This window comes from Hyperolius riggenbachi, chromosome 3 (genome assembly GCF_040937935.1).
Source record: "Hyperolius riggenbachi isolate aHypRig1 chromosome 3, aHypRig1.pri, whole genome shotgun sequence".
Taxonomy (NCBI): Eukaryota; Metazoa; Chordata; class Amphibia; order Anura; family Hyperoliidae; genus Hyperolius; species Hyperolius riggenbachi.
Window position 1 is genome coordinate 61,765,844 of NC_090648.1, and position 8,958 is coordinate 61,774,801.

Here is an 8,958-nt window from a genome sequence, read left to right on the forward strand (position 1 = left end):
ATGAGAAGTAGTTCACTTCCTAGCTGGGAGTCGTGATCATCCACCCATGCATTGAAGTCTCCCAGGATGATCCATCTAGGGTGTTCCACTGTTACGCAGGATAAGAGTTCAGATATTTCCTTAAGAAAGGCTGGACCATTTTTTGGGGGGCGGTATATGAGCAATATGTTGATGTTTACTTCTGCTGACAGTTGAGCTGCAAAACATTCAAAGGTTTCAGTGGGGCCTATGGGCAGGGGCCTTATGTTCAAGGAGGATCTGAAGCATATGGCAACCCCCCCACCCTTGCCGACTTGTCTCTCACAGTGCAAGATTGAATAATTGGCCGGCACGGTTGCTTCAAGAGTTGGGCCTGCATGCTTCCCAAGCCAGGTCTCTGTCAAAAAGGTCAAATCAGAGAGCTCTATTAGGTCATGTATAGTTGCAGTCTTATTATTATTAGTATACCGCTACTTTGTGACAGAACCTGCGACACCAACCACATTTAATGTCATATGTACTGTCATGTTCTGAGGATTCTGAATCTGTGACTGTTATGTGTGTGCGGGAAGCGTAAACTGAGATATGGAAAATGTCATATTTGGTGGGCACAAGAAACCCACCCAGAAGGTTAACCGCACCCTGTCCAGCCCCTGGGCTGAACCTGAGACCCCACCCAAAAATATGGGTCATTCAAAATAACTCGACAGGGACTCCTCCCTTGAGTCCTCCAAATTGCATCGTCACGAAAGCATGCTGCTGCTAGCCAGAGGACCATGTGGTTAGCGGCCATCTTGTCTGAACTTTACTCTGGAAACAAAAGAACTTCACGTGTTTTCCCAGAAAGGACATATTTTCACCTGAACCTAAGTATTTGTATTTTCTTCCCTTTTTATTTTTATACTGTGCTACTATTGTCTCCATAATTGTCGATTTTAATGATTTTCTGTATATATTAATTATTTATATTGCATTTATAATAAAAGACTTCTAAAACTCATTTATTTTTCGGCTACCCCTACTATTCAGCAACACAAAACGAATCCTAATTTATTTCTGGTCAGCTGCTCCCACTTGATAGTGTTTCTTTGGTGTATATGCAGAGCCTCTGTTTGGGTTCAAGGTGCGTTTGTAGTTTCTGGGGGGGCTCAGCGCATCTCTGAGCTGAGGCCATTCAGAGGCGGCCTGGTGATGCGCTGATCCCACTTTTTTTGCGCAATTCTTAATTCTTAATTTTACTGGTAGCGCGCCCAGGCTATGCATATGCATAGGTAGAATTTAGTTAGTGTTAGGTCCCCTCCCATGGAGGAAAGACTTCTTCGACAGTGGGAGGGACAAGTACCTAACAAATTGCATGCAAGGTGTTAGTGGAAACTAACATCCTCCAAGTGGTAGACAGGTCATGTGTATGCTCATTGTGTATTTGAATCCCATGAGTGGGGTGTGCACTTTCTTGCAGGTAAGCACTCATCTGTTTTTAAGTAGCGCTGTTCATTTCTTTGCTACAAAACGAATCCTAGCCTTCCGAAGAGTCGCTACTACTGTTGATAGCTAGACAAAATAGAGTGTTTTAACCGTTTTATTTGTAGGTAACCTCACTGATACTAATGTATCAGTGAGGTTAGATCTCCTGCCCTTCTGCAGGAGTGGTGGCAGCTCTATACCCTGTGTAATTTGTGTTACTGTAACTCACAAGCTCCCTTCTAGCCTGTCTGCTGCCAGAATTCCAGTGGTTTCTGCGCACCGATTGTGACCACAGATTGCATGGTCTGTGTGCTGGAACCGATTGGAAGATGTTGTGCGGTCTGGCCACTAGGGGGCATGTGACAGCGGTGACAGGCAGCATTACGGTAAACAACCAGCAAGCGACATGGTGCATGTCGCTAGCATGGCGGTCTTATTTATGGGGGACAGCAGAGCAGGGGGGGGGGCACAGTACAGACACAGAGGCTGGTGATAGTATGCAGTGGCAGCACAGCTCACCTATTCCATCGGAGCCCGTGGCGATCAGAAACCTCTACTCTACCTCACTGCTCCCCTAATGCCACTTCTACTGATCACGTCATCCGACACTAGGGGAGCAGTGAGGGAGAGGAGAGGTGTCTGATCACCGCGGGCTCCAATGGATTAGGTGAGCCGTGCTGCCACTACTTTCATTTATTCAGGGGGAGTGGGGGACAAAAGGGGACACAAGACGACACCTGAGGTACAAGGGGACACGATAATTGAGGGAGAACATCAACAAGAAGCTCCTGGACACACCAGGTTAATATTTTTTATACCCTTGGTTTCTGCCCTTTAAACCTACTTGTGTCTTATAGGCTGGAGTGCCTTATATGGTGAAAAATATGGTAAACAGGAAAAGGGCTTTTAAAATTTTTTTTTATAAACCATGCAGAATTGGAGGGAGTAGCAAAATGCTGTACTTGGATCTATGAATGAATTTCATTTATTCATTTTTAACCTTGGTCGTGCTCTGCCATGAGGTCAATGCAGAGCAATGGCGCGCAGCAGGTGGTTTCACTCATCTCCCAGGGGATGCAGAAGCCAGCAGCCATTCTCTTTCCTGTCCTCGGAGGCTCTGGATTCCTCTAGTGAGATGGCCGCTGGTGATCTCACTCTGGGTTTACAGCGCCTCCCGGAGGACGGAGGGAAAATTGCAGCGCTGGATTCTAGGGAGGTGAGTGATTGCTGGGGCTGCTGCAGGCATTCTGGCTGCATGATTTTTTCCTAATTTTAGGGTTTGAAACGTGCTGTAAACACCCTAAATTTCAGAAATACTCATACTATCAGGGAGGTTAAAGAGAACTGAAACTGAGAGGGGTATGATGGCTGCCATATTTATTTCCTTTAAACAATACCAGTTGCCTGGTTTTCCTGATGATCCTTAATGCATCAGTAGAGTCTGAATCACACACCTGAAACAAGCATGTGGCTGGCTAATCCAATCAGACTTCAGTCAGAATTACCTGATCTGCATACTTGTTCAGGGTCTCGAATAATATGCTGGGAATACACCATGAGATTTTTTGGCAGATAGATGGTTTGATAATTTCCGACAGGTCCAGTCTGATTTTCGATCGTTTTTCTGGTCGATTTCTCATAGAAGTGAATGAAAAAGGATCAGAAAAATGACCAGAAAATCGATCGGACATCAAATCTGCTGAAAAATCTCATTGTGTATTCCCAGCATTAGAGGATCAGCAGGACAGCCAGGTAACTCACATTGTAAGGAAATAAATATGGCAGCCTCCATATCCCTGTCACTTAATATCTACTGGCAGGTAAAACATATCGCACATACCGCGGTGTGTTAAGATGACTCCAGCTTTAGAAGAGAGCGTTGTCCTGCTTTGTATTCCGCAGCGCTGGTTAACACATCCGCCTGCTGCGCGAGGCTGCAGGAATCATAGATCAGATCCCGGAGGTGACAGCAGCAGCCTTTGTTATTGAAATGTTAGGTCGCCGCGGAGCAAGGCGAGGCAGCTATCTGCGTCTGTAAGATTTTATCGTCCGCTCAGTGACATTATACCAAACAAAGAAGTCTACCGTATGTCACCAGCGGCATGGCTAATGGAACACTGATTAATAAAGTTCAGCCGCATAGCGATAGGTGCGTCTGGCGGTGTGTAAATCTGAGGACACTTATACTAACTTATCTGCAGTTCCTAAACGTTGGGAAGCGATACAGGTGGGGTCCCAAGTGCTGCTCATGCTGCCTGGGACCACCACCCGCAAGTTATACCCCCAGGGGACCGATGAAGAGTAAGCAGCTCTCTCCCAAAAGTGAAATGGAGCCCTGGGCAAGATAGCAGTTTTTGCCCACCACTGATGGTCACCCAGCTCTTTTTTTTTTTTTAAGTAAGATTTGGTGGGGGTTAGTATCCGCCAGGCCCTTAAACGCGCTCCTGGCCCTAGGCAACTGCTTAGAATTGTCTTGTGGCTGAACCTCCTCCGGTGAAACCACCCGCAACTGCTTCCTAAAAACACAAACGATAGTAAGTGCACACTTGCAATTATTTCAATAGTCTGCATGGTAAGCCTGTTTTTTTTTTTTTTAAGGCTGGTTTTACATGTATGTGTTGGAGTGGGGATACGATGCTTTTGCCCCATCCCACTACAACGTAAAAACGTAAAAAAATGACAAACATTTGACCCTGCAGCAGAGTGCACCGACAGGGTCATATGTATAGTGCCATGTCCCGCTCAGTGATGTACTCCCTGCTGGGCAGGAAGTTCATCCCTGGTATTCCCATGGGCCTGCGCATGCACGATGCACCGTGCTCTACGCAACGTGGGTCACCCATAGACTACCATTACCCCAAGCATCAAGCGGTAAATGCGGTGCTTGCGGTAGCTCGCTGTTGTCCTTGTGTCGGCTTGGATACTTCTGGCGCACCGCAAGGGACTGCAGTAAGTGTGGAAGTCTCAGGCTTTGGCAGCAAAATAGGATAACGCAAGGGGCCTAAAACAAAAAACACATACCTACATAAGAGGGGAACCTCTGAATCCTGTGGAGGCTTCCCGTGTCTTCCTCACCCCTGCCGCTGCGTGTCAGGACCCTATGTAAGATCCGGGCCATGCTCCTCTTCATGCTCAGTGAAAATTAGCTGCGTAGCGAGGATCTGATCAGCAGAAAGGTAAAAGTTTTAGGTAACTGTTGAATCCAGGGGGCAGATGTTGAATATATGAAGTCCCTCTATGAGGTCACTGGGGCATGGTTGGTGAGACCACAATATGGATGATGCAAACACCCTGGTATGGTTGCAGACATAACCAGCTTCAGTTGGTTCTATGTTATTTGCCAATGGGTGGTTAAGGTTTCTCCGCAGTGTTCCTCAGAACAGAGAAGGAGGATGAAGAAACTATGATGGCCTGCTAAGAACCTTCATATGGTTGGGAGTTTTCTGCCAAGTTAGTTGAGTTACTCAATGATCAGGCCTTGGAGTTTCATGACTGACCTGATGGAGACCCTCAGTGAGAAAATGTAGGTGACTCGCGATCACGTGATGTCGTGACCAATCCGAGGTATCTTTGATCACTTCAGTGGTACGTTGAAAGAAACGTTGAAGATGTTTGTGCAGTCATAGGCCTCAATTCACTAAGCTTTATCAAACACTTTATCAAACGTTTGATAATTTACCTCATGGGGTAAAATCTAATTTTGAATTCACTAAGGTGTTATATATTTATCAAATGTTTTATTGATAAAACATTCAATAAATCTGTAACACCTTAGTGAATTCAAAATTCTATTTTACCCATGAGATTATCAAACGTTTGATACAGGGCAGTTTCTAGGCTAAATTGCACCCAGGGCAAGAGTGTAAAAATTGTGCCCCCTTCCTTCCCACCCCCGTGGACTCACAAACCCTTACTCTTTACTAGTGACTAGCTGCTCATTCAGGAGTAGCTCATTCAGGAGTAAGCAGGGACCGGGAAAACACATGGGTGCCGTGCACTGACAGCCTGTAGTACTGCTACAGGACATCAGGTATCATTATGCGGTGGTGACGTGATGATGACTTGACGTCTGACGTAGGCAGCCTAGGAGGAGTCAAGGAAGGTGATCGTGTTGATAATCTTCTTCCATTTGGCTGCACTGCACATCACCAGCTCCCTAGCGATTATGTTCTTCTGCCTGCGCCCCCCTTCTACTACTTACCGGTCTGCACCCAGGGCGGTCACCCTGCTCGCACTGCCCAAGAAACGGCCCTGGTTTGATAAAGTGTTTGATAAAGCTTAGTGAATTGAGGCCATAGTGGACGGACCAAAAAAAGTCTGTTCTCTGCTCTAGTGGGAACACAGCCTAATTCCTGTACAGAAAAGAGAGTGAGAGGACCCTAAAGCCCCTGGCACACCCTAACTGAAACTCGGTCGTTTGTGTCTGCCACTGCTGTGAATACTTTGTGTACAGCAGCTCCTGGGGAAAAGTTAAGAACCTACTGCATGGTGTGATATTGATAACCTGCTATTAAATACAAAAAAGGCTGAAGACATTATTCTGGAGTTTGGGACCGTCAAAAAGACCAATCACTAACTGTTAATGATCAATGCAGAGACTGTGGAGCGAGCTTCCAGCTTTAACCTCCTCCCGCTCCCCCGGCCTACCTGCATGCTATGAGAGACACACAGTCTCTCAGTGCAGCGTCGTGACCCAGGGGTCATGCAAGTGAAAGTGGGCTTTTGCGGCATACGGGAGCGGCAGTTTTAGCGGCTACCTGATCCGCTCAGCCCTGTGGATCAGGTAGCCTACTTTTTTTTTTTTAAGCCCACCTCAGGTTCTCTTTAAAGGAGTTATCAGGCTAAAATGTCCAAAATGAGCTTTACTCACCTGGGGCTTTCTCCAGCCCCTTACAACCGACTGACCCACGCTGACCTCTCCGCTCCCCGCCGTTATCCCGGTCTCCGTGCTCGGTGTTCAGGCCGACCGCGGGGTCGGCCTTACTGCGGCTGCGCGAAGCACCGCTGTCAATCATGGCCACGTGGGCTGCTGCGAACTGCGCAGGAGCAGAACTACTGGGATAGTCGGCTGCAAGGTGCTGGAGAAAGCCCCAGGTGATTAAAGCTCATTTTGGACATTTTAGCCTGATAACTCCTTTAAGGCTAATTGGTCCAAGCCTTGTAAGGGGTTTTCGACTTCCTTGTCACATATCAGTTGGGTTATGTGTGGGTCCAGGACAGCGATGTACCAATTATTTTTTTTTTTTTTTTCTGGTTGAACTTGATTGATGGATGTCTTTTTTTTCTCAACCAAACCATGTGACAATGTAATAATTAAACCAAGCAAGTTTCGTGCTGGCATGACTGAAGTTCAACATTGCGTGCACTGGGTATGAGGTTGCACCCAGAGACTGGGAAGGTTAAAGCCATTATATTTTGGCCTATGGAAAAAAAAAATCACCAAAATCTTTTATTAACAAGGATTGCAAGCTACTGTAGAAACTTTGAATCCCACTATACTACCCTGGACAAGCCCCCCGACCAACCTAACCTAGAAGAAGTAACCCAGGGTAGTGGAAAGTACACCTGAGGATGGCTAGAGCTGTGTCTGGACAGGCCACACAGGCATGTGCCTAGGGCACCACCTAGCGGTGGGGGAGCATATTGTACTATCACACTGCAATTTTTCCATCTATAAGCAAGTTATTAGATGGTTGCTTTGGATGTACTGTATATGTGGAGATGTATTTTAGAGCGCACGTATAGTACTGGTGAAATAACAGACAGGCTTACCACTGTTACTACTTTCTCACAACAGATTTTTCTCCTTTCCTTGCATGGAAGGTGCCATCTTGCTGGTGACATCAGAGCTTTGCAAAGAACGGTTAATTCACAGCATTATTTAGTATGCTATCCACTGTCATCCCGTGGGTCATCTGAAACCATTAACAGACAGATATAAACTGATTTATCATTTCTTTGTTTGTAGAACAATACAATTCACTAAAGGAACTGACCTTAAAATCCAATTAGCTATTTCTCTTGCGTAAGGCCTTGGCTAATGGTAATCTGCACTGCGTAATATGTTGGCGCTTTATAAATACAATAAATAAATCTGAACATCTGTGTTTTCATTCTGCTGTCTTTTATGAAAGCTGTACTTAAAAGTTGTTGCTTTTTATAATAGAAGTTCAAGCAACTAACAGACTCATCTTATAGACTGTGACACAGAAAACAGTTAAATGGTAAATGAAAAACAAAAACAAAGGCTTTAGCCCTAGATATAGTTAGGGCCCGTTCACACTGCACGCGTTTCCAGCCGCGTTTTGGAAACGCGTGCAGGTGGCCGACACGCACGACATCAGACATTGCATAGAGTGCAATGTCTGATGTTCACACTGCATGCGTTCCGGACCTGTGCGGTCCGGGAACGCATGCTGCACGCAGATTTTGCTAAAACGCGTGGCTGTCCCATTCACTTTTCAGTGATGGGATCAGCCACGCAACGCACACAAACGCGGATGGCCATGCGTTCGTAAGCGTTGCGGTCCACACGCGTTCCGCACGCATGGCCATCCGCATTTGTGATTTGAACGGGCCCTAACACTTTTCAATGCAGTCACGCTTTGACCGGTGCCTGAGATCACAGCAGCAGAGGCAGCAATACTATTCCAGGGAAAAAAAACACATAAGTAGATGAATATTTGTTCTACTTACATAACATATGTATTGCACTTTCCACGTTTTGATTTTAGTGAATCTTATATATTAAATAAAGAGAAACTTGGCATTTTCCATCTTTACTGCTTCTGACTGAAGCCAATCTTTATGTCATTTCCATCCTTACTCCTTTTTTTCTCCTAAAAATCACACTGTCATATATATCTTGCTTTGCAAACACATGTGAACACAGCATAGATTGAATTTCAGCATCTTCTGCAGAAGGATAAGGTGTATTTCCCCTCTCAGCCTCGTGTCACATTGAACTGCCCTCAGCCAATCAGTGAAGAGTAGGAATGTGGGAGGGTAGAGAACAAGCTTCCCTCTCTTCGGCATTGCAGGATCAGGTTGTAGACTGCATAATAAACACAGAGCTGAGCCTTTGGGTAAATGGAATTTGATTTTAAGGCTAACAATCCCTCTTTAAAGATAACCTGAAGTGACAGGTATGTGGAGGTTTCTGGCATCAGTAGTATCTGGATCACACACCTGAAACAAGCACTCAGCTCATCCAGCCAGAATTTAGTCAGAAACACCTGATCTGCTGCATGCTTGTTCAGGGTTTATGTCTAATAGCATTAGAGGCAGATGATCAACAGGACAGCCAGGCAACTGGTATTGTTTAAAATTAAATAAATATGTCAGCCTCCATATCCCTCTCACTGCAGGTTTCCTTTAACCACCCAGTTTCATACTAGGTTAGCCTAAACTACTCCATTTTTATCTCTTCTTCTGTGCTGCCTGTTGTGATGTCACCCAACAAGAATTGTCCCGTCTTGTGTAGCAGTTTCAGAAGGTGATTTTCTCCCTTTGTGA

General features: G+C 45.6%; 1 long non-coding RNA gene across 1 annotated transcript in view; it reads right to left on the reverse strand.

The window, feature by feature from the left end:
* Window positions 1–7,271: 7,271 nt before the first annotated feature.
* LOC137562653 (uncharacterized) overlaps window positions 7,272–8,958 on the reverse strand; it is an 84,044-nt gene continuing 82,357 nt past the window's right edge. Inside the window, exon 4 of the long non-coding RNA XR_011030157.1 lies at window positions 7,272–7,358. This is a non-coding gene — a long non-coding RNA (uncharacterized lncRNA). The remainder of the gene's footprint in view (window positions 7,359–8,958) is intronic.